Source organism: Mytilus trossulus, chromosome 5, assembly GCF_036588685.1.
Source record: "Mytilus trossulus isolate FHL-02 chromosome 5, PNRI_Mtr1.1.1.hap1, whole genome shotgun sequence".
In the NCBI taxonomy this organism is placed as follows: Eukaryota; Metazoa; Mollusca; class Bivalvia; order Mytilida; family Mytilidae; genus Mytilus; species Mytilus trossulus.
Window position 1 is genome coordinate 38,777,384 of NC_086377.1, and position 26,734 is coordinate 38,804,117.

A 26,734-nucleotide genomic window follows, 5' to 3' on the forward strand; every position below is an offset into this window, starting at 1 on the left:
ACCCCAAAAACTCTTTATTTTTATTTAATACTGTTTATAAACATGGAGCAGACTAGATTAGATAATATACAATGCTTAAGGAATATTGTTGTTCTTAAACCATGTATTAGTGTAAAATCTATCATAAAAATATTTACACCTACTATTTTATGTAAAGTAAGCCAGGGACGTATATAAGTCCTTGATTAAGCATATAATAATGTTTATCAACATATCTTAAAACGCACAGATTAAAAGGAATGAAATAGATTTACTAGTAAAAGGACATAGTTTATAGTTTATTTAATGGTCTAGTACTATGTACACCACTAAAATTAAAATTAACTTTAACTAAAGAATATGATGTTTGCCGTTTGGAGGAAGATTAATAGTGACCATATGTATAACCCCTCCACCCTCAAGGAATCGTTAATGTGTCAACAATCAGTTGTTTTGCTAGCACAAAAGCATTTTTAATTCATGGCCACTTGGTATTTACATTTAAATGATTATTGCGCTAGCATTGATTTCCTTAAAACAAGTGAAATAATGTAGTATAAATTTGTTAAAACACATAAAAATATGGACCACATGTTAGGGTAAGCTCGACTTCAGTGACTCAACACGAGGTGTTTTTGAAATTACACGGCGGTTACAACATTTTGTAAAAAAAAACAACTAGCAAATCTAGTAATCTATGTTTCAAATTTGATAGTAAAACTCTGTGATAAAGGCTGTGGATTTTCTATAAAAAGTCTTGGTTTATGTGCCACAAAGTACTCTTTTTCTATTAAATGCAATGAAACAGTAAATAAGAATGCTTTGCATTAAGTTTCCCTTTGGTATATCTTCAAAATGGCCTATCTCTAATTTTATTTAAATCTGTAGTTTTGATACAATTGAAGTTTAAAAAGTTCGTACAAAATGGCTACACCTTAAGAAAAAGTGGAACGACCTATCGCAAAATGAAATGGAACTTAGATACAAAGTTCTCAATAAACGAAAAGACTGAAATACAGGCACCTACCAAAAGTCTACCATCGACATCTATGAATACTGCCTCGTCCCTTGATAACCTAATATGATATATGACAAGGTTTTTCACAACTTGCTTGCAATAATAATTTCAACTGCTGAGTACAAAACGTTGTATTGCTTCAGCATATAATGTACATACATTTAAGTGATTGTTTTAATGTACATTGGAATATTAGAATGAAATATAAGTAAAAAATATGAGCATTGATCAGGGAATGGACTCCAATATTGATTGATTGTTGGTTGCTTCACGTCTAGTGGCAAATATTTCATGCATATTGAGGACGAGAACAAGTTAACAATAAATACAATAGGTAGGTTGTTGTAAAAGAGGTCATCTAGGATTGTCGGGGAAATTTGGAATGCCACTGGAAAAGAGGGTATATTGGATAGGGACAGAAATTCCTTTCCTTTATTTTGGTCTTAATACGTTTTAAATTTTGGAAGTTAAATTGGCATGATTAGCAAGCAAAATACATGAACATGATTTAGGTCATGTTTTTCATGTTTAATTTAAGAAGTGGAGGCAACAAATAAGAAAATGCGGCACAAATGAAAATCATTTGCTCTGATAAATGAGCCTCAGATATTGGTTAATATTTTTACTTGATGAATCTTATGTAACTAGATTTAACAATTTATCAATAACAATATAAGAAACTAACAAAATAACTTTCAGAATGAATGAATTACAAAAATCGAAAAGCAGAATTGTGAAGCCAATTCTTCCTCATGATATATACAGTTGGCTTTAATTGTATCTACAAAACCTTCAATTGGAAAGCCTTGCTTTCCTGAACAAAAACATAAATCTTCACTAAAACAGTTATTTAAAAGTCATAAAAGTGTCTGAACCTCAATAATTCAAACTATCCCACATGATATATACAGTTGGGTTCAATTTCATCCACAAAACCTCAAATTGGAAAGCCTTGCTTTCCTAAACAAAAACATAAATCCTCAGGATTAAGAAGGTCAATAAAATCATAATTCCACAACGTGAATCATGCACACTTAATGTATGTAATATTTCATCGAAACTGTTGTCAACTGTGAAGAAGAAATGTGGATCAAAAGTACAATTGAGTTTTTGTACAATTTTAAGTATAACGGAGGACATTTCTGAAACTTATATACACCTGGAAAAAAGTATTGAAACACCAAATTGAAATTGAAATTAAAAAAACACTCTTTATTTTGATGTGATATAATTTGGTAAAATAGAACTAGTTAAACATTATTTAAGTATCACCTGAGTTTAACCAATAAATATCTACTCGATAAGTTTCTATCTGCACATGCAGCTATCGTACCCGTAAACAGCAAAACAGATGTTTTTATCCTCATTGTTTTCAACACTTTAAATAATAAATTTTTATAGTTATGTGATTGCAATACTTTTTCCATGTGTATATATACAACAAACCTTCTTCTTATTTAAGCAACATTTAAACATCCTTATACTTAATGTTGTCAGTCGAGTACACCCTATCAACCTAAAGCATGTTTCATAAGTTTTCAGGACGTGAATTTATTGAAAAATATTTGTGTTATTTAGAAAAATGCCACATTCTAATGTATCGTATATAACTTTGGAATCACCACTAGAATACAGTGAAATAAAGACTGACCATACAGTTTCAAAATATACAAGCGAGACTGATCGTACAGTGAGAAATTCAAACAATTGTATTTTTTTTATTTCTGGCTTCAAAGATCTCGTTGAAACTTTTGCCCCCACTTCAGTTAATAAAGTCTGGTTCATACATTAATTTTTACACTAAGAGGGTAAAAATATTGTTTTTAGGTTAACCGACTGATTTTCCTCAGTGATGCACCTGAAAATCTCTTGATTAAGGCAAAGATACGAATAATGAATGTGCTGTATTTAATTCTAAACCATTTGAGAATATTGATGTCAACTGAATTATTCATTAAGCAATGTACAGATGATAAACATACCGTTTAATTCAGTTTATCCATCAAATTTAGAATGTGATCCAAAACGTTCTCGCTTCGAAAATCGATAGCGTACAGAATATTATCTACACTGTGTAAATCATTCAAACTATCTTACATGATATATACAGTTGGCTTCAATTTCATTCAAAACACCTTCAATAGGAGAGCCTTGCTTTACTAAACTTTAACATAAATCCTCACAAAAACAGTTATTTAAAAGTCATTAAAGTGTATCAACCTAAATTATTTAGTTTCAATGCTTTCAGCATCAGAATCATCATTCTCATCCTGTATAAATAGTACAGCTTCTTCAAGTTCTATTTCCAGTGTTTTTGAAACATAATTATTACTGCAATTTTTACATTCATTATTACTTTTCTAGCATTTGCATGTATTTTTTATGCAACCTTTCTTGCATTAGCAACCTCGTAAGAGCCAATCGACATGCTTTTGAACGGACTTAATGTTAGTCTCATCATCTCAAAGAGTAGAAAGAATATTATCTTTAGTGGAAAAACCATTATCTTGGATGGATGGCAAGTTCATTACAGTGTTTGTTGACAAGTCATACATTTTTGAAATAAAGACATGTTCGTCTCCAGTGATAGTACAATGCACCTATACTTGGAGGAATTTCATCCTCATATGAAACTCTAACTTGGCCCTTGTTCTTATATGTCTTAGCCAATATTCATGGACTTTTCTAACTTTGAGATTAGGGTTCTTTTGAAAAAAATTCTTTGAAAAGCTCATTTGCATTTCTGAAGTCTGGAAGGAACTCTGTAGTATGATTTTTGAAGTACAGAGATCCGAACCGATGCACAGACAAGAACTCATAATGCCCCTCTACTATTGTAGGTTGGGCGTAAAATTAACTCTTATAAGTTATATTTGAAATAGTCTCATTTTCAACATAATGTTATCTTTAAGTAAGTTTGACTTACCCAGATTCAAATGACATATTCTCATCCTCTTTTTCACTAATTCTAAAATTAAATAGTTGCAGTTAATTAACATTTTCCAAAGACTTGCGATGAAATTATAGTAAAAAGTATTTATATAAACTCTTATTATGAGCAGGATCTGCTTACCCTTCCGGAGCACCTGAGATCACCCCTAGTTTTTGGTGGGGTTCGTGTTGTTTATTCTTTAGTTTTCTATGTTGTGTCATGTGTACTATTGTTTTTCTGTTTGTCTTTTTCATTTTTAGCCATGGCGTTGTCAGTTTGTTTTAGATTAACGAGTTTGACTGTCCCTTTGGTGTCTTTCGTCCCTCTTTTATTAAGTTTACACAAACAATTATAATAAAACTTTTTATACTAAATCTCAATCATAGTTGAAACACTTTTCAATTGTAAGAGACCTTGATTTTGCCCTATGGCGTTTTAAGTTAACCTGTTTAAAAACTTAATGTTTACCAAACATCTTTTAATCTAAACAATAAGCAAATATTTCCTGAATGAATAAAATAAAACCATATCTACGTTTCCCTTTGTCTTGTTTTCCCTTCTCTCCCCTACCCCTGACTTTTTTTGGGCACCTCTTCCTTTTCCTCTTCATCTCCTTGTTTTTCCTCTTTCAGATCTACAAAGTTGATACTTTTTAGTAAAGTAAATTTGGTAGTTATTTGCAATAGACACTCATGTAGTCAAGACAATGACAGAGGTGACATTACTATTAAAAACATTGTTGTGATTGGATTTAAAAAATGGTGATTTAGAGTATCAAACGTCTTTCAATTATCTTGTTTTAGTAAACACTCTTCTGCTTTTCAGTAAAACTTAAAAAAATGTATGAGTTCCAAATATTTTTTAATACCTTGAAATTGTTCTAAGATTGACTAACCTCATTAATTCATATCCCTTGTAAAATATATGACATAAGCAAATATAGAATATTAGAAGCAATGTGTTTTGGGATAAATCATGCGTTTGCTTTTAGTGAAAAATATATTACTGAAGATTTATTATCAAGATGACTGTTTTACCTTGATATACCCCGGCAGTTTAAAGCTGTTGCTAAATACCAGATTTCCCAGATCTTCCTTTTTTCTTCTAGCAAGATCTTTCCCTGCCCCTTCTGTAAAATTAAACTTGTATTTGTTTGGTGTCAAGAAACTATCCTTCTGAATTTTGTTTTTCTTGTAAAAACTAGTCTTTTGACGACCGGGATATTTTCAAGTCCGTTCCAAAGCGATTGACCATATGACATGTACCAAAATACTTATATATTTTTTACGACTATCGCTGTTGCCACCATGAAATTACCAGCTGGATTGCTCTTGACTAAAGGCAGGGATTCCCAAAATGTCTGATGACCTTCCATGCAGAGAAAGTTTACTTCCATTGATGCTCCATTGTAGGTTATTAACTCCACATTCTGTTTATACGACTCGTGTAAGCAATGACCTCATGGATCTCTGAAAACTCGTATTCTTTGGTTCTGTGATGATTTGTTGAGAGGAGTCTGAAGAGGTTAACTAATTTGACTCGTGGGACTTTTAAAATTTTTAAATGTTATAAAAAAAAGACACTTTTAGCAATGGCACGACATGGTGCATTTGAACTGAAGTGGCTTTAAACTTGATCCACAAACTATCCCCTTCTTGGCATGGGCATGGGGGCAGGCAAATGTCATACCCATATCGCTTATAAACAGAATCTGTAGCAAACCTACAGAAAAGAATGAGTATTGGTCTACATTACCAATGAATATTCTATTATATCAAAATATATGTCAATATTTAAAGCACGTTGTACTATAAGTTAAATACAGACTGTACATGCATCCTTGATTAGACCAGTGGAGAAGGATTGCAACTTTAATTTTCAACTAAATAGGTTAACTCAATGCTGAGATTAAAACACTCAAAGATTTTGAAAGACACTAAGATAATTACAGATTTTTAAATATTCTATAATACAAACATAAATTACAGTCTAGATTTAATTTTGCAGTTTCCATAACCTCAGATTTAATGGTATGCTTAACAATACTTCTCGCTGTAGGCTGGTTAACTGGTCCACAGTACACATACATTGGGTAGCCTCATCCTCTGTTTTCGGTTCAATATTATACTATCAAAAGAGTGAATTAGATATTACATTAAGATTATTGAATATACATTTTTAAATATAAGATAACTGTATGCATAGCAGCTGTTTATATCTTACAAGTGAAGGTACCATAAAAACAAATGAAATGCACTTTTAAAATATAATATAAAATTATTCCAATGAAAAAGAACGAAAATTGGTAAACACACAAATAAATAAATAGATACATATGTTTTCTCTGACACAAATTTGTCTATGTATGAGTAATAAATGAATCAACCTTCAAACAATAACCATCATATTTTTGTGATATAATTATTTGTGTTTGTATAATAGCTACATTCTATTCAAAGTGTTCATCCATTTGTAGGTATCATACTATTCTACTGTTATTTTAGTGCATAGCAGCTATATATATTTATCAAGTGAAAATACCATAAAAACAGATGAAATGCACTTTTATAAAATTATTCCAATGAAAAAGAAATTTTTATAATTATACATGCGTAAAAGAAACTGATAACATAACCTTTGGCTGAATGTGTTAAACAAACATACAGTGGATTCATTAATATGCATTGGATACCAATTATCATTGTGGCTCATGGTCACTTGGTCTTCTCCCGACCGGCAGTAAAACGCTTGCCGAAGTGGGGCGTCCGTTTGGCTGTGCGGGATGTATCAAGTTTGCAGTCACGTCCGGTCAGAAGGGGGACGTTAAATCCGATGCCTCGTGTAAAGAGAGTGCCACGCTCTTTGCACGTTAAGAACCCTTGCAACAACTCTTTGAGGGGTCCGTGGGTGGCCTGTTGCAAGGCAACATTTCTGTCCCTATCCAATATACCCCCACTTTCCAGTGGGAGTCATCGCAGATGACCTCTATTGTATCAACCTACCTTTTGTATTTATTGTGAACTTGTTCTCGTCCTGAATATGATTACCCTGAACGTTAAGCAATCAACTTAACACGGAAAATTGGTCAGAGGGTTCGAATTCGCTAAATGATTGAGTTTTTGGACGTTTCTTTTCAACGTTACATATGACTCTACGTAAAGCTAAGTCATCAGCCTCTGCCTATTTCTTGGGACTTAAACGACGTACTTGTTTCTGTACCTCACTGTCTGACAAAGCATCAATGAGATACTGAATTCTGAGCCCGAGTCTACACTGAGATATGCTTACTTACCTAAATACAGCAGATGAAAGCTGCAATAAGCTCTTATATGAACTCCGAGTCATACTATATAATTGACTAAATAAACTCCGGGATCCTGAATTGGATCTAATTATAGAATACGAAATTTAAATGTTTCCCTTTTCAATCATAGTTATATCATTATATAACTGCAAAGCTTGAGCCCTCTAAAATGTCTGCAATATTTTTACACACTGATCATCACTCCACAAATTAATTGTACGACAATTTTCAAATTGACTTAACCAATCTTTTATCTCCATTTGTTTACCATCAAAGCAAACAGGAGTTACAATCGGCTTATTTGGCAACTTGCCGAAGTGTGTGACCTTGTCAGCGGTTTTTAACGCGCGGAAGTTGTCTCGGTGTTGATGATAAGCGTGTTTGTGAACTCCCTTTATTTGCATCCCGGACTGTCACAAAAGCATCTCAAGCTCTTGTTACCTCTGGTGTGTCATACTGATCTTCCAGATAGGTACTCTCATCTTCTTAAGTGTACATAACATATAATAACCATACCATCTTGCTATAAATTTTACACTATAAAATTCTACTTGATTTTGTGACTGGTTCATTTTCAGAATTATCTTCTTATTTAAAACACGATTTTATTAAATTAAGATTAATCATTTTATATAAATTGAAATTAATATATATCATTCTCTATTTCAGATCAATTAACAGTTGGTACTGATGAAGAACATGGTAAAAATGAAACCACTTCAATCACTTGTTCAACACCAATTTCATGTTCCACATCTTCAACTTGTTCATTTACAACTGACTCACAAATCTCATCATCATACCAAAGTTCTGACATCAAACACACTGAAGTTGAAAAATATTTAAGACGTGTTCAATCTGATGTGATTCCAATTATTAAAAACTGTTTTCATGATGATAGAATAGATTTTCTTCATTACCACCAATTGTGCTTAGAAATAGGCTGTGTCAATATCAGCAAAAATTACCAAGACGCACAGAAATGTACACGAGACAAATTTCAACATCAATGGTTGAGTAGAGAAATGTCGTACTGTGAGTCTTCTGGGTATTGTTGGCTCATTTATGAGGAGGGAGTTGGAATGTTTTGTCTTCTCTGCAAGGTGCACAATATTCTAACATCTAGAAAAATCATTATGTTACAGGAGCCAAGCTATTCAAAAATCAAGCAAATGATGACCGTGCAAAGTCTGCTAATCACAAGGAAGCCATAGCAACTGAAATGACAAGAAGGTTGTCATTTTTTCATCAAGAAATCACAGAGAAAGAAAGAGTTGGAGAAGATGTCCAGAAGAACTTACACATAAGAAGTTTGTATCCCTCATTTCATTAATTGAACAAATGTAAACTATTGTCAAATACTGTTCTAAAACCTGTGTAATGTCCATTTGGTTCTGGAAATGCTTCACGAATGCATTTCACCACACACGATGGGATAAAAACTCTCTTTCCTTTTCCGAGTTTTTCTCCTCTCAGCATCCAACATACAAACTTCCTGTAGGCTGTCAACCTTGACTGCCTGAAAAGTAAGACAATTATAGTTTAAAATTTTGCTTTTATCATATTTTAATAAATACAACAGTCAAATCAGTTTTATTAGTTGTGGTAATTATGGGTTTTAACATATACATGTAGAGTTCAAAGTTCTTTATTTTACAATTTCTTGTTTTTCATTAGTTACATTTTGTACACATAATATAGAAAAGAAGATGTGGTATGATTGCAAATGTGACAACTGTCCACAAGAGACCAAAATGACACAGACATAAACAACTATACATGTAGGTTATCGTATGGCCTTCAACAATGAGCAAAGGCCATACTGCATAGCTGGTCAGCTATAAATGGCCACGATATGACAATGTTAAACAATTCAATCGGGAAAACGAACTTCCTTATTTATATAAAAAAAAATTAACGAAAACAAATATGTAACACATAAACAATAAATAATGTGGCATAAACATATAAATGGAAACATGTTATTTTTTTTTACATATATATATATAAATTAGATTAGTTATTTCTAAGTTTCATATCTTATGATTTTACTTCCATGCTAGAGTGCCAATGCTAATAATAAAATCATTTTATCAGGTTAGAGGAGGCAGATGTGCAGTTTCACCCCCCCCCCCCCTTTTTTTTTTTGAGAATGTTGGATAAAGATAGCCAGAATTTTACGCAATTTACGAAATTTAGTAAGTTTAATGTTCGATGTAAAACTGACTTACTGGTTTGTTAAATTATCCGGGACACGACCTGCATTTCCTTGAAACATAAATATCTTAATAAATACCACTGTCAAAACGTCTGAATTAAGGACGATCAGCTGAAACTGAGCGTGTTCAGTTATGCACTCCAAGTCATCAATGTTTGGTTGCACATATTCAGTGGAGCAACAACAAATACATTCCTCCGGCGAAGGTATTTCTTCACATGCATTGCAACTACACCAATCTTCTAAAGTTGCATGATTTGTGATCGGCGATGTCTCTCTTATATTTTGCAGTTCTTCTTGCGTAAACTCCGGTTCGTAATCATAAGGAATTATTCCAAGATTGTCCCGGCCTTCTGCCATTTCACAATCGCTTCACAATTAAATATATAAATCGGAAACACGTTAATTTTCTATCCATAAATACATGAATACACCTGTGCTAATGTCTTGTAAACAAACCGACTATGTGACGTCAGATGTTCACCGTCATGGCCGCTCCCAGTGAAGGCGGGAAATTCAAATATGTAAAAATTAAAAACCCCTCTATAACCATTAAAACTGCTAAAAAAAAACTTTTTTTTATTTTGATAACAACTGAAACTAATTTGCAACAGATAATTACAAAAAAATATAAACATGGCCTTTTCCATGAATCATTTACCATTGATGCTGAGTTTAAATTATATATTGATATATCTTCCCCCGGTTCAGCGGTCCCGGGGTTAGCAGTATTCGCTGGAGGGTGTCATCACGAGATTACTTAGGCGTCGGAGTGTATATTCCAATGCAATTAGTTTGTACCAATTATTCTGATTGGATAAATTCTCTATCTCTAACTAAGGAAGCCGACATTTTGAATTGCTGTGTGTATTGATATGTAATTTTACAATAAGCCAAAAAACTAACATGTTGCACATAAAAATCTTCTTATTATCAATCTTTATTACACTCTGAAGCGGCACAAAAGCCAGAAAACGCCCGGTGTTTATGTTTGACGCCGGAAGCAAACCTATGACGTCACCTAGTGTAGAGACCAAAGAAGATAATATCTTTTCGCGGAGTTTTCTTTAATGAAGATTTTACACTGAAATAATGATTGAAATTTAGTTATGAACTTGTTTTGCATTTGAAAAGAGATAACTGTATTGTATTTGAAGCTTTAAGGACGTCCATTGGTAGTTTTAATGTCGCAAATTTAGAATACCTGGCGACGCGGAGCGTATGAATACCTAGTATGGCATACGTATGGTTACTTCACTCTGACATTGTATATTCACACTCCAATAATTGGTTTAAAGTAAAGACAACCCTCGTACAATGAGTGGCTACATTTCTAGCCATTAAAAATTTCAAAAATATTCAATCAGCATGATCACACTAAGTTAAATGATTGGAAAAAACATCCTTGTAAATTTGAAAGTAAAATTTAAATTTGAAATAATTGAATGATGGATGAAGGACATAGTAGCGCAGTTGCTAAAACTGGTATCACCTTTTGTGATGCCGGTAAAACCATATGACTAAAATTCAAGATAATTTTCTTAGAACAACATCACATCAACAGGAGGTCTTTTAATTCATACATTTCACCATCAAAATCAACAAAATCAAGGAACTATCAGTTTGACATTGGTTAAACTTCCTCTAAAAACTGACATATTAAATAAATCCAACAATAGTATACGGCTGTTTAAAACTCATAAATCCATGGACAAAAAAACAAGACGGGGTAACAAACTAAAACCGAGGGAAACGCATCAAATATAAGAGGAGAACAATGATATTAAGTCATTTATTGTAATATCTGTAACAATTCTGTTTCCAATACAATGACTTTTTCCTTTGAAAAAAATTCTTAAACGTCTTGCACTAGATCTGTAATTATATTCAGACCTTTTGTTCAGCATATAATTTAGATACTGTCACCTCCGGCTTTAAACTGCTACTCTCTTCTAAGCTCTCATCTGCTTTGTTCTTTTTCTTCTTCCTTTGAGACACCTCTTCCGGCTTTTCAGTCGCTGTCTCAATGAATATACCATTCTACTTGTTTTGTTTTTCTTAGGACTCATCATCTAGGATTTTTTCTCTCCTCTTTGTTTGTGTTTTGCCGACTGTCGTTTCATCCTAGTTAACAGTGGGTTTAAACTTGTATTCAAAACATTGTAGTCGGGTTTAGACAAGCCTTGAAACCTTGTTTTGCCTACAAGTTTAAGAAATCTTTGTTTCTGTAAGTACAAGTTTTTCCAAATTCAATATATAAATACTAGTATAAGAAAATCAGTTTGACCTATTTCATATCATTCTTCAAAAAAGAATACAACAGCACGATTAAATCAGGGCAACAACCGCCGCTATGTAAAACGTTATGTATTATACAAAACGTGAAGAGGCGCGATAATGTATTCCGGATTGTTCTGCTTTTTCAAACAAAATCCTGGCTTTACGGAACTTTAACAAAGGAGTGGGTCCAGTAAGACCCCTTTTTGGCCCCATAATGTAGCAGTTTTACAAAATTGTTAAAAGGTAAACTGTTAGTTATTTATTCGATAGCAACATGCTATTTTTGATAAAACAACCTACATATATAGGATATAAGAACCATTCAGTAATGCTAATTTACTAAAATCTTCACAATTCTAGCATGTTAGTTCAATTTTATACGGTTTTCGTGTGAAGCGGAAGTGGTCGCATTCGTGTTCATCCTTAATCTTTAAATGTAAGTTGTATTTTATGATTATACATAATAAATATAAAGGTTGAGGATATACACGAATGCTGCCACTTTCATCTTTGACAAAAAGCATTCAAACCGAAGGGTGACTGGGGTATAGAAATATGATCACTTAGTCTTCTCCCGACCGACAGTAAAACGATTGCCGAAGGGGGTGACCGTTTGGCTGTGCGGGATGTATTAAGTTCGCAGTCACGTCCGGCCAGAAGGGGGACGTTAAATCCGACGCCTCGTGTAAAGAAAGTGCCAAGCTCTTTGCACGTTAAGAAACCTTGCAACAACTCATTTGAGGGGTCCGTAGCTGGCCTGTTGCTAGGCAAAATTTCTGTCCCTATCCAAAATACCCACATTTTCCAGTGGCAGTCCAAATTTCCCCGACCATTATCGCAGATTGCCTCTATCGTATCAACCTACCTATTGTATTTCTTGTGAACTTGTTCTCGTCCTGAATATGCATGAAATATTTGCCACTGGACGTTAAACAACCAACAATCAATCGATCAAAAAGCATTAAAGAATGTTTCTCTCCAAAGAAAAGGTGTTGCCCATTATTTTTATCAATGCCCGTGATTTCACCGTCTACGTTGTTCCAATTTCAACTATCTGAAATGTTAAAAAGTATACTAGTTATATCCAGAAAATATGTTTAAACATCACTGCACATATACTATTGTATTGTACCTGTCCCAAGACAGGAGACTTTAGTTTTAGTGGTTGGCACTTGTTGTGTGCTATACATTGACCTTTAATGGTTTGCTTTTATAAATTCTTATTTGGATGGAGAGATGTCTTCCTATATCTTTATTTCTGTCCCTATCAAATATACCCTCATTTTCCAGTGGCAGTCCAAATTTCCCCGACCATCATCCCAGATGGCCTCTATTGTACCAACCTACCAATTGTAATCATTGTGAACTTGTTCTCGTTCTGAATATGCATGAAATATTTGCCACTGGACGTTAAGCAACCAACAATCAATCCTATATCTATTGCATATTTTAAACTATAAGTATGCCCAGGCATAAGTTGAGAATGATTTCCAAATAATTCCAATCTTATTTAGCATGATCAATAGATTGATAGATTAGACCGTCGGTTTTCCCGTTTGAATGGTTTTACACTAGTAACTTTTGGGCCCTTTATAGCTTGTGGTACGGTGTGAGCCAAGGCTCTGTGTTGAAGTCCGTACATTGACCTATAATGGTTTACTTTTATAAATTGTTATTTGGATGGAGAGTTGTCTCATTGGCACTCATACCACATCTTCCTATATTTTTAAATTGATAGATCAATAGATATACCATTTAGATAGATAGATTGAAAAATTAGTGGATCTATCGTATCGATCGATAGATAATAATTACACATTTACATAACAGTTTCGTAACCTTATGCAACAACAGTACAAGGGCTTTATAGCCAGTCAAGTTTGTTAATACTTGAATATCAATTCAAAACTCTTGCAATTGTCTTAACAAAAGTACAATCAGTCTATATACCTGGCTAACAATTTTCTTAAACAGTTTTTTAGCTGCTTTTGGTTTGTCTGTTGTCTGTTTCTGCTCGGTGGCTTTTTCTCTATATTAAAGTGTTTCCTATATGACAGACTCTGCCATGCAGGTGCACATTTCTTCATATTTTGGTAATCCTCTTAAAAACAATATTTAAATTATAGTTTCCAAAAACTTTAAAAAAAATAAAAAAAATATGTTTGAAAAACTTTGTATTGTTCTAATATACTTAATTTTTTCATGTCATATTTGAAAGCATCATGTTTTTAATAGAATTTGGCCGAAACGTGAAAGAAGGAAAGTTAATACTTATTTAACTTTAAAATTCACCTTACAAGGTGTTTCCCTATATATGCGAACAAATCATGAACAATATCTTCTTGCATATGTATTTCTGTTTTGAATCTTGCTATTTTACGATTTTCCGTCATTTCATTTGTTCTTATATAGCAATTTTACTATGATTTTTAAACAAAAAAGGTCGAAAGATTTCAGAGCAGGCAATGTCAGTTTTTACATGGACAGAAGCCTTAAACATGTACAATGCATCTATATGCGAACAAATTATTCATTTGTCATAGCTATTGGCGTATTGGTATTTTCATTTAAGGGGCTTATATAATCATATTGAAATGGTTGCCGTCTTAAACTTACTCCAAGATCAATAATCAAAAAAGAAATTATTTTTTTAGTTATTTTAAACTTTTCATATTGCTTGTACAAATGTATTATTATCTTATAGAAATGTAAGCATAATATAATTGATATTTTCAAGGGACATAACTTAAAAATAATTGATCTAATTTGTCCTAGACATTGCTGATAAAAACAATGATATAAATGTCATAAAAATCTGGTAGAAATTGTACACATGTAATTTTACATGTAATTAATATTTACAAGAGGCACAACTCTTTGTACCTCTGCCTTCCTGGTAATTAACCTGTTTGGAATCATTTTAAGTAAAAGTAATGTCCATAATGTCAGGCCATGCATCATTAATTGGGAAAGAAACAAGAAAGGTACTGCAGTTCTCTCTGAGAAGTAAATCTTACGCCAGGTATGTGCCTCACATCAGAGCAAAAACCACACTATACCTGTTCATGAATGTGAAAAAAACGGATGGTGGAGCCTGACATGTCAATATCAATGGCCAGAGAGTAAGAGGAAACTGGATGATTAATAGATGTCATCCATGGTGATAATGACTCGACCACAACTTCTCGACTGAAAGCTGTTTTCCCTTCCATTGAGAAGCAAGATGACAGTAACCACACTAAAAAAGGCATCACATCAAAACTATATAAGCTTAGCTAGCCACAAATGAAAAGCACTAAAATAACCAAATGTAATATCTTACATTGCGATATGCCTCATGTACGCCGTAAATGAATGCAAGACAAAAGAGCCAGAGAGTCTTAGAAAATCACTGGATATTATAGTTCCACATTTATATAACGACCACTCTCTTTGTGCCAGTGAAGATGTTACCTGGTGCAGTTATCAGAAGAATCCTCCTCATTTCAGGTATAGTACATAGTACTTTAAGAAGAAGAAAAATATTTATTCAAAATAGTTTAATGCTACTAATACTACTGCTGAATCTGTTATAGAAGGTTACTGTAGTTCTGGGGTTGATGTGAACTTTCCAGATAGAATAAAGTTGTGCATTTTACTAGTTAGTTTAACATTAACAAAAATTACTAAGACCATTGATTATAATGCTTATTTTAATTTTTAAAGGCACACTTAGGTCCATGCTAATAGATTATTATATTATGGTATATTTTCTCTGATGAACTAAAAAAACAAAAAAATATGTTTGGAGCAATGAATAAATTTAAATCGCCATACAACATTGTACAACGGATATCTGATTATCAAGGTGATATTTTAATAAGATGTCTTAATATGAATGATTTTAAACACTATAATTTTTGACATCACAAGTCAACAGAAATAGTTCTGGAAAGTACTTATTTAAGCTGAAACAATAATAAATTCGTGTACTTGATGGACACAACCAATAACAACTTTCTTAGAATTCAACTGGCTCCTGCATAGCTTATAATTGTAGTTTATTTTCTTAAAATGTCTCTCAGTTCCTATAGGACTACAAGTTCGTTTTGGGTTCATATAATGCTCTAATGTCGTCATCGTCTGAAGACTAATTTGATTTCAAGACAATAAATTTAGTTGAAATTAATGAATCTTTATAAAATTTCACAAACATGTGCAATACCACATAAAGAAAGAATCCCCAAGTGTGACTGGGGTATAGAAATATGGTCACTTGGTCTTCTCCCGACCGGCAGTAAAACGCTTGCCGAAGTGGGGCGTCCGTTTGGCTGTGCGGGATGTATCAAGTTCGCAGTCACGTCCGGTCAGAAGGGGGACGTTAAATCCGATGCCTCGTGTAAAGAGAGTGCCACGCTCTTTGCACGTTAAGAACCCTTAGGTGGCCTGTTGCAAGGCAAAATTTCTCTCCCTATCCAATATACCCTCCTTTTCCGGTGGCAGTCCAAATTTCTCCGACCATCATCCCAGATGACCTCTTGTATCAACCTACCTATTGTATTTAATGTGAACTTGTTCTCGTCCTGAATATGCATGAAATATTTGCCACTGGACGTAAAGCAACCAACAATCAATCAATCAACATAAAGAAAGATATGTTCACTCAGGGTTTGACCCTCTGTGGTCATATCAGGCTGCGCTTGGTGAATCATTATTTAGGTTATTGCGAAGTTGATGGTAACAAGTTATCTGTAATATGAAATTCATTATTTTGAAAAATATCTATGTTTGTGGACTGAAAACCAATTGTATTTCTGAATATCTTCAATTATTACATTATTTTTATTACAGGATTATAGGATTAAACACATTTTTTCTAGAGGTTATTGATGTGTAAACCGGGGCGATTAACTTCCAAACTGAATAAAGTCAGAAGTTTGTGAGTAGGAGACACGGTTGTACACATCAATAACCTCTAGAAAAACGTGTTTAATCCGTATAATTCTTCAGCCAAACATACACGATTATTAATTCACATTATTTGATTGATAGCTACTCTATTTACCATCAAATGCACAATGGCATGTTGTAGCTTAGCAGTCGCTGCCATTTTGACTTTCTAAAAACCCGCTTCGGAGTAGATTTCCCCCAAGGGTGACTGGAGTATAGAAATATGGTCATTTGGTTTTCTCCCGACCGGCAGTAAAACGCTTGCCGAAGTGGGACGTCCGTTTGGCTGTGCGGGATGTATCAAGTTCGCAGTCACGTCCGGTCAGAAGGGGGACGTTAAATCCGATGCCTCGTGTAAAGAGAGTGCCACGCCTTTTGCACGTTAAGAACCCTTGCAACAACTCTTTGAGGGGTCCGTAGGTGGCCTGTTGCAAGGCAAAATTTCTGTCCCTATCCAATATTCCCTCCTTTTCCGGTGGCAGTCCAAATGTCTTCGACCATCATCCCAGATTGCCTCCATTGTATCAACCTACATATTGTATTTATTGTGAACTTGTTCTCGTCCCGAATATGCATGAAATATTTGCCACTGGACGTTAAGCAACCAACAATCAATCAATATAAAAACCATAAATGTCCGATAAATGTAGCAGAATCTAAAATGAAATAGCACCTACCTCAAAAACTTAAAAAAAAAAATATCCGAATTTGAAATGTACAGTTAACGAAATAAATCTCTCCCTTGAACATTTTTATTCGTATGAGGTCGTGTTTTTCGATGACTTGAATTCGCCAATCCTTCATGAAATTTCACGGAATTTTATTTAAATTTTATTTTTATACATTTTCGAAACTTATGTGCATTTATTTTATTTCTCTTTTTTTTGCATTAGAATATAACCAATTGTTATGCAATTGTGTATAGTCTCAATTTGCTGAAAATCCCATTATCCATGCACGACTGTGTATCAGGCATGAATAGATTTCAAAAGTAGTTTCGGAAACATGGTTTATCGAAGTGTAAACCAAGAGAAAAAATCCAATTGACCAATCTAATTCAAGTATTTATTGATATCAAAATGATATGAGAATTTTATTTTATATGTACAAGGTGAGTTTTTTTAGTGTTTAAATGTTGGAATCCTTGGAAACACAGCTGTAGACCTTGAGGCAAAGAATGCCCTTGGTGACCCTCTATCTAACTGTGATATACCATATACTGATTTTAAATCTAATATTAGAGAATATGTTTTTAATATATTGAAAAATAAATGGAGTAAAAAAGACGATAATAAATTGCATGAAATTAAACCTAATTTAGGCAAACCTTTTGATAATATTATGTGCAGAAAAGATCAGTGTGTTATTACTAGATGTCGTATTGGTCATACTAGAATAACACACGAGTATCTTTTAAAAAATGAAGATGAACCACAATGTGTTCCTTGCAACTGCAAGTATATTATTAAACATGTTTTAATTAATTGTATTGACTTTGCTGATATTCGTAAGAAGCATTTCAATGTCAATTTAATAATGTTCCATTTACAAATATTGTTGCTTTTTTAAAAGAAATTGGAATTTATTATAAAATATAAAAATGTTATTATATTTAAATCGATTTTAATCACGTTATTTTACTGTTGATTTTTATTTGTATATAATCAATTTGCTTTAGTCAAGAATTTTAGTGTATTGAAGGACCTTTTGTCTTATTTTAAAAATATGCTTTAAATTGTAAAAATATTCGAATTAGCTCTCGCCGCGATATAGCCTTTTTGTGCTAATGCGGCGTAAAGCAACCAACAATCAATCAATCAATTTTTAGTGTTTAATCATTTTTTACTTTACAGCGATCATTTCTATATAAGACCAAAAATGCTTACCAAGGACACCTAAAATTGGAAGTGACTGCAGATTTTTGGCATTCTTTCAGGGAATACTATGATGAGATTGTATGTATAGTGAAGGCTGATAAATGAGAGACCCTTAGTGCCTTAAGAAGACAGAAGAATTAAGCACAAACCGGCCGGTCCCAAGACCAGCTAAAAGAAGAGGAAGTAATAACAAAAACATATTGCAAGAGCGCAAATGTCCTAAACTTTAAATGTGTATGTAAAGGTTCAAGCACTAAAATATATGGCAAGAGTATCTAACACAGAAATTAATCCGTTGTTATATGATGCATACTGCACAACTAAACTGTTGGATGAATCAGGAACCTATTCTTGGTATACTTTTGTAAAAAATATAACTCATGAAAATAATTTAAATATATCTGATATACAAAATATTGACTTCATAAAAGAAAAATATAAAATGAATAAACACATGAAAGATATTATGCAAGAAAACTATAAAAAGCTGTTCTTTAAAAAATTAAATTCTTTAACAGAAAATAATAAATTATTTATCTATAGTAAAATCAAAAAGAAATACGAAACTGAGCCTTATTTACTTAAAGAGAATAACTTTGAAATAAGGAAAAAATTTACTAAATTAAGGGTAAGTGACCATATTTTGGAAATTGAAAGGGGTAGATACAAAAATATAAAAAGGGAAGAACGTTTATGTCAACATTGTTGTCTAAATAAAATAGATGATGAAGAACATTTTTTATTTACATGTATTAAAAATAAAGATTTGAGACTTGAATTTTTGCAGAAAGTTAGAAATACCTATTCTGATATAGATAATATGGATAATGTGGATAAATTGGTTTTATGTCTTTCGTGTCCGTCAATTATGCAGTATACGGCTCCATTTGTTAAAAAGTCATGGTCACTGAGGAGAGTGGACTCAACAACTGCATGATAGATACTTATATGTATATAATGTTTGTTCTTTTGTTGTTATTTTTGTATGATGTATTGTGTTCATTTATATATGCCTTCAACCCCATTAGGGTATAAATGTGCATTTATTCAATAATAAACCTAAACTTTAAAGCGCAAATGCCCTGTGAAAAAGCATAAACGTTCCGTGCCGACACAACGGTAGTAAACACACCTGTATTATCTGATATTCTACATGAAATCAAATTGGAAACCATCGATGGTATTCATTCTAAAAATACTAACGTTACGTACAAAATTCACAAATTTGAACAAACAAAAAGTATTACGTTTCATGAAGATCATTTGAAATACTTGAGTAAAAATGAACCAAACAATTGGATTTTAAATACTTCCTTTAATATCTGTCATCAAGATGATGAAAACAGTTAAACCTGAATATGTATATTCTCCGTAATTGTGTCAAGAGACCAGTTGACACTGACTATTTTATCTTGTTTATATTATGTATAGAAGTACATGAATATATTAAAATTCAGGAAATAAAGATAATTTCCATGAAACATTGTTTTTTCAAAAGATATTTAGCACCTGTCAGTCGTGTGGTTATGTCCTCTATTGTTGGTAGCGCAAAATGTTCTCTTTTTATCGCTTTATTCAAATTTATTGGATCTTAAAAAATTATCAACATTCCTGTTTTCGGTATTTCTACAACAATCAACGAATTCACCCAGTCTGACGGTTCGTCGACCTTTCCGATTACTTCTTTGTTTTCCATTTCTTTTAATGTTCCTTTAAGCTTTTCTCGAAGCGTGGCGGGTATCTTTCTCGGCGGTTTTATTACAGGATTGACGCCTGAGTCTATTTTGATTTGGAAGGTTTTTTCTAGACATCCCAAGCCTGTAAAGACTTTCGAAAACGATTTGACAGGATCGTCAACGTCTGTTTGTACCGGCATAATAACATGAATTGATTGATTGATGCTTAACGTCCAGTGGCAAATATTTCATGCAAATTCTGGACGAGAACAAGTTTACAAGAAATACAATAGGTAGGTGTGGTCATCATAATAGAGGCTATTCGGGATGATGGTCGGGGAAATTTGAACTGCCACAGGAAAATGAGGGTATATTGGATAGGGACGGAAATTTTCCCTTGCAACAGGCCACCTACGGACCCATCAAAGAGTTGTTGCATGGGTTCTTAACATGTTTCAGTTGATAGTGACTCATGAATGGTTGATGAAAACGCTATTGATGGTGAATGAAGAGGTGCTGATGTTGAAGCTGGTAAAAATAGTGGAATGTCCTGCTCATGTGAACGCTCATTGTCATTTTCAGTGATTTCCTTTGGAACTGGTACATTTTGGGTGTTTTCAAGTTGAATTAAATTTATCAAATTTTGCTTTAAAGAATAAATGTCCAAATTACTCCTAAATAGAGATTTGTCAGTTAATGATTGCATACTGTACATCTTTCCTTTACATGATTTGATTTTTAATTGCACTGATTTTATCTTTCTTAAATTACAAATTATCAATATATGATGTCATTTCTAGTTCACTTTTCCATTTACCTCCCATTTCATCTTTTTCATTTAATAATTCTTTGCACTCTTGATTAATGTTTATACATTTAGCTTCTTTCTCATCAATTCTTTGCTGAAGTGTTGCTCTTCTCTCGTTAATAAGTTTAATTTCATCTGATATTTCTTTTTCTTTTAGTATTTGGGACTCTTGCCATAATTTGAATTTTGTCTTCTTCATTTTTCCAACCCAGCCATTCCATTGTATTGTAATTTTTCATCATAAGATTTGTATTTATTGTTGATGTGTTGATATTTGGCGATATTGTCTTTTGCTTGCCTAGTGGCCCATCATTCGCCCTAGGACAATGTTGTTTGATGGACAAGTCAAAGTCTCTTTTTTTTTTTGTATTTTCGGATGTACAATGGTCTTAACCTTCCGGTAGATAATCCATAAATTTTGTTTGGCATTTCCCTAAAATACCACATGCCATTTTCTGAGGCATCGGATTTAACGCCCCCCTTCTTACCGGACGTGACTACGAACCTGATACATCCCGCACAGCCAAACGGACGCCCCAATTCGGCAAGTGTTTTACTGCCGGTCGGGAAAACACCAAGTGACCATATTTCTATACCCCAGTCACCCTTGGGAATTCTCCATTTCATTTATTTAAATAAAAATATATATTACTAGAACACACCCGTGACTGAATTAAAGTATATAACTATGCGCAAGTCTTATTTTAGTATTAGTATTGTCATCTGATAATGTCGTGCCGATTATAAGATACACAGTTTTCTCTGCTTTCAAATCTTTCTGTTTGAACCCGAACTTTTCAATTATTGGTATTACTAATATTAATTATTTGGAAAACAAAAGGTCCTGAAATGGAGTATTTTTTAATCAACAGCATTGTCCTATATTAGTTTTAAATAAAGTTGATTTTTTTGATTCGCTGTTTTACGTCATGTCCGCTAACAAATTGAAAACTGTACCTACACGCCTTATTTTTAGTCCAGATTTTTAGTATTCGTATTGTTATCATAGAAAGTCTTACTGATTAAAATACTACAATACGTAACAATTTAGAAGGGTCAATCCTGAGATTATGACCCGTGTATATAGCATATTTATACTGAATACATCGTTTGTTGGTGCGCCTGTCAGATGCGGAACGTACAGATAAGGGAATAGGTAACAGGTGAATATAATGTAAAAGCTTTGCATCCCATTTTTTAACATTATATTATAAGTCCAGCCATACTTCAAATCTGATATTTGTATCTATGAAAGAGTGGTGTTAAAGTTCATATAATTTATGGTTATAGAAACCAATACTTAATGATTTATCAGTAATACAATAGATAATTTAATCTGAGACATTACTCTAGACAAAAGAAAGAATTTTAGTCTGACACTTAAGTGAAAAGTCTATCATAGCTTTCCTGTTTGATATTATATTTAAATTCGCCAAACCATATCATTAGAAAGATGGTTGCCCTTGTAGAAAGCACGGACTTTTCTATTGATTGAAACAGATTTTTATTATTGATAAATACAAATGTAAGATAATTTGTCTTGTTTATTTCAGGCCATTGACAGAACTAAAAAAAATGTTAAATGTCATATTAAAGTTGTGAATATCCACACCAGAGACACTACGATGAAGAATCCAGCTTCTATACCTGGCTATACCTGACATCTTCTTTTTTATAACATCATACAACAACTTTGTGTTTGAAAATGGAGGACTAAGAGTTTGGAAAAACAACTGGTATAGGTCCAGGTATGCAAATTATGAGAAAAGTTAATTAAAATGGTCTTTTTAACATTTATTCCAGGCATAGATTTCCTTAGCCGTATTTGGCACAACTTTTTGGAATTTTGGATCATCAATGCTCTTCAACTTAATTGTTTGGCTTTATAAATATTTTGATATGAGCGTCACTGATGAGTCTTATGTAGACGAAACGCGCGTCTGGCGTACTAAATTATAATCCTGGTACCTTTGATAACTATTATCAACTTTGCTTCAACAGCAGAAAAATGTCTGGGGCATATTTTTTTTTAACTAAGTGTGTCCTTTTTATATGACTGCTGTTGTATATTGGTATCACGTAGATGTGGTATTCGTTGGTTTTCGCACAATAACTTTAGTATAAGTAAATAGAAATCTATGAAATTTAAACACAAAATTTATGACACAAAACAAATGTTGTGACTAATTTTGTGGGTTATGGTCCAAACATTTAGGAGTTAGTGGTAAAAAAGGCACAAATAAGCATTCTTCTAGTTTACAGACAATAACTCATGGAGTGGTTTATGTATCTCTTTGAAATTATACCACAAAGGCTAAGCCATTTATTTTGTTTATCTGCCTCACATTTGGTATAAGAATTGTTTGATGATTCCACTCAACAAACCAATTTTAAGATTGACTTTTTACATTGAGAAGGTGTGTTACTATATGTACTACAAATGCCTATTGACATGTATTCGAATTATTTTGAATGTTAGTTGGCGGTGCACATATTTTGTCTGTCTTAACCTTTTGCTGTTTCACTGAAAAAAATACCTAGTAACTATTACTAGTTTGGCTAGTACTTCATTAAAAGTCCCTAGTAGATTATCAAACAACTAATTAGACTAGTATGTTTACTATCGTGGATGCCTCGTATTACCAGGAACCAGCTGTGCAACTGATAACAGGATTTCCCGCCGGACGATATCATATTCGCGTGGCCAAGTCAGTTCTGTTGTACATGAAGTGATGGCCGCTATCACTCGATTAAAGAACCTGGGTGATTTTTGGCCTGATTCATTGAAAAGCTGTAAGTATTTTAACTAAGTTGTGTTTTATTTTATCGGCTCAACTTGTTTACACAAAAAAAGAACCACATCATTTCGCCTTTCACGTAAATAAAATGTACTACAGGAAAGGTCAAGCGGTTAACATTGTGACACGTGGAACAAACTTTATCTATTTAAGTTAAGATTTACAAGATGCAGATTTCGTTATTATAATTTTAACACATTTTCTTCTTTTTTTAATACGAAAACTAATTAATGACCCCCCATTAATAATCCTTCTATTTCACCACAGAAAACCGTAACTTCAATCCGAAACGTTTTATGATTATATAATTAAAGTGCGCCTCGTTATGAATATGATATGGCTGCGCCCATGTAGTGAGAAAATGAAACTGCCAAAACTATAAACACAGTCAATACATGGTATATCTTCAATATTTTCACATCAAATATGAAATTGAGAAACAATTGAAAGCACTACAGAATGTACTTGATGACATACATGCACCATGTAGGTGTACACTTGCATCTTGACTCTAGTGCACAAATGCATTCTAATTTCAAACAAGTTATAGCTTTTCTAAAAAGCTTACCGTCTCTTAGCTTCAAGATGAATGTAGAAAGAAAGGCAGCTGCTAATACAATTTTTCTTAATTTACTAATTTTTTTTGGATAATTTACCAACACTGGATTAGAAAGGGTGATGCCTTAACTGTTTTTTTTAATTAAATATAAAAATATTTATAAAAGTATATTTTGAAGTTTAACATGGCTCTGGGACAATTATTTTTTTTGCCAGTATTTTAACTCTCTGTATAGCAGTATAGTTGTAGATTTATTATTAATGCAAACATACTAAACTCGCAGAGGCAGATTTAGGGGAGGGGTGGCACCCCTCCCCCTTTTTGGGAAAACATTTGGTTGCTTTTATAGGGACTCACTGGAGCGGGCCCCTTCTTAGGTCAGTCAGTGGGCCCCCACTTATGAAAATTCCTGGGTCAGCCACTGACTCGTTAATGTTTTACTTTAAATACTTGTATGCAATTGCATTAAAAAGCTTTAAAAAAAAAAGCACATACAGTGTGTGTATCTCTATATGTCTGACATGATGACTCGCCTATCACACATAAGAAACAAAGTGAAATATAGTTTTTTTTAAATACAATGTATTAGTAGAAATTGACAGTAGAGTTATAGGTAATCTATATTAATTAATAAACAACACTACATGCAGTTTTAATATGGATTTTTGTATAATTTCAGGCTCTGAAAAAATCACAGGGGATGATAAATTTAGATAAGAATGATCGACCACCAACATGCAACACTTACTGGAACTTGAAAAACCTACAATTCACAAGAACAAGCCAAAGACTAGTATTACCGTACAAAGTGGTTGAGGGTATGGTCCCAGCTATCCAAACCTGACAAATTATTGGTACAATGTAACAAGCAATCTTTACTAAAAGGAACATCAAGCCGACATGCTTTGCAGACTTTGAACGTGATTATTTACAAATTTGGTTAAGGCTATTGAAACAACAAACTGTGAAAACGAGTAATTTAAAAACTTATTCTTCTTCAAAACTGTGATTCATTGAAAGAAGACGTAGTGTGAGCCAAGTCAGTTGAGAGCTTTAAAACAGCTCACCAAGGCGGTCAATAGGAGTCCGCTCTCCCATCAAGTTCACACCAGAATTGGGACCTTCGATGTAACAATGCAGATACATATAGCATGAAAACTTTTATATAATGAACATTTATATTTATATCTATTGATGTTTCAGTACAAGTATGATTATTTGTTTTTGTTGTGATATATGACATACATGTATACTATAAACAATTTTGAGAAAGTGATATCTGTAAACATGCCAGTTCCTTGAAAATGTTAACAAACTTTTGTGTCAACTTATTCATTCATCTAAAAAGTATTACAAGCCAATATTATAATTCAATAGATTAAGACTATAAAATCAGTTTTGACCTAGTCCTGTTCAAGTTTATTAAGGTCAAAATAAGATAAAACAAAGTTTCATAATATATAATATCAATGTAGGAGCAAACGGTGAAAATAATTTAGATCCTAGTGCTATATGAGATGGGTGACATGTATTTAGATCCTGGTACTCTAGAGGGGTGACATTGAGTTGGATATGTTTGCTCAAACTAAAATTTACAGTGCTTTAAAAAATAATAGGTGATCATGCTTTATAAAGTTATAAACTGTTAGGTACAATCTGTATACTTACTTCCTGACAATTTTATTTTTACTTCTAAGTATTTTAAAATGTAAACTTTGAAGTAGGAAGACATAAAATAACTGATAAGTCTTACTTTGTTCTTTTTTTTTAAATAAATATTCGAATGAGTGTTTATTCATTTTGGTTTTGCAGGGAGAGCGGATTTTTTTAAACAGGGGCCCATACAATAACTAGATGGGTTGTAATTTATTAAACTGACGTTTTAAATTTTTTTCATTGAAATAACTTTAGAATTGTAAACTAAATATTCTAAATACATGTATGAAATATTGTTAATATTGATTAGGGAACAGCTTATTAATGGTTTTGAAACGTGAATTTAAATGGTTACTTTGAAGTAAATTGAGAACATGTTACCCATTTGTTTGTAATGTTGTTGGTTGGACACCTTTTCCTATAATTGAAAACAACTACGTTGTATAGTCTACTCAAATGTATTGTGCATCTTATGTAAATAAAATATGTAGGATTTATCTTAAAAATTATAATGCTGAACCTCACACACTGACAAATTTAGTAAGGTAACTGTAAAGCTTTCAGGCCTAACATGGCGAAATTTAAGTGAGAATATATGAAAGACAAAACAGCAAGAACAAGGAGTGAAAAGAAATAGTTTTGTCTTTATTGACATTGAAGGTCAATTTTCACTACTTATGCAACAAATTTTTATCTGCAT

At 32.8% G+C, this 26,734-nt stretch overlaps 1 long non-coding RNA gene across 1 annotated transcript; it reads left to right on the forward strand.

Annotated features, from left to right (window-relative positions):
• The first annotated feature begins 24,022 nt into the window (after positions 1-24,022).
• Positions 24,023-26,531, forward strand: LOC134718830 (uncharacterized). The gene is made up of 2 exons (XR_010107458.1): positions 24,023-24,217; positions 25,058-26,531. It is a non-coding gene; the product is annotated as an uncharacterized LOC134718830 (long non-coding RNA).
• The last annotated feature ends 203 nt before the right edge of the window (positions 26,532-26,734 follow it).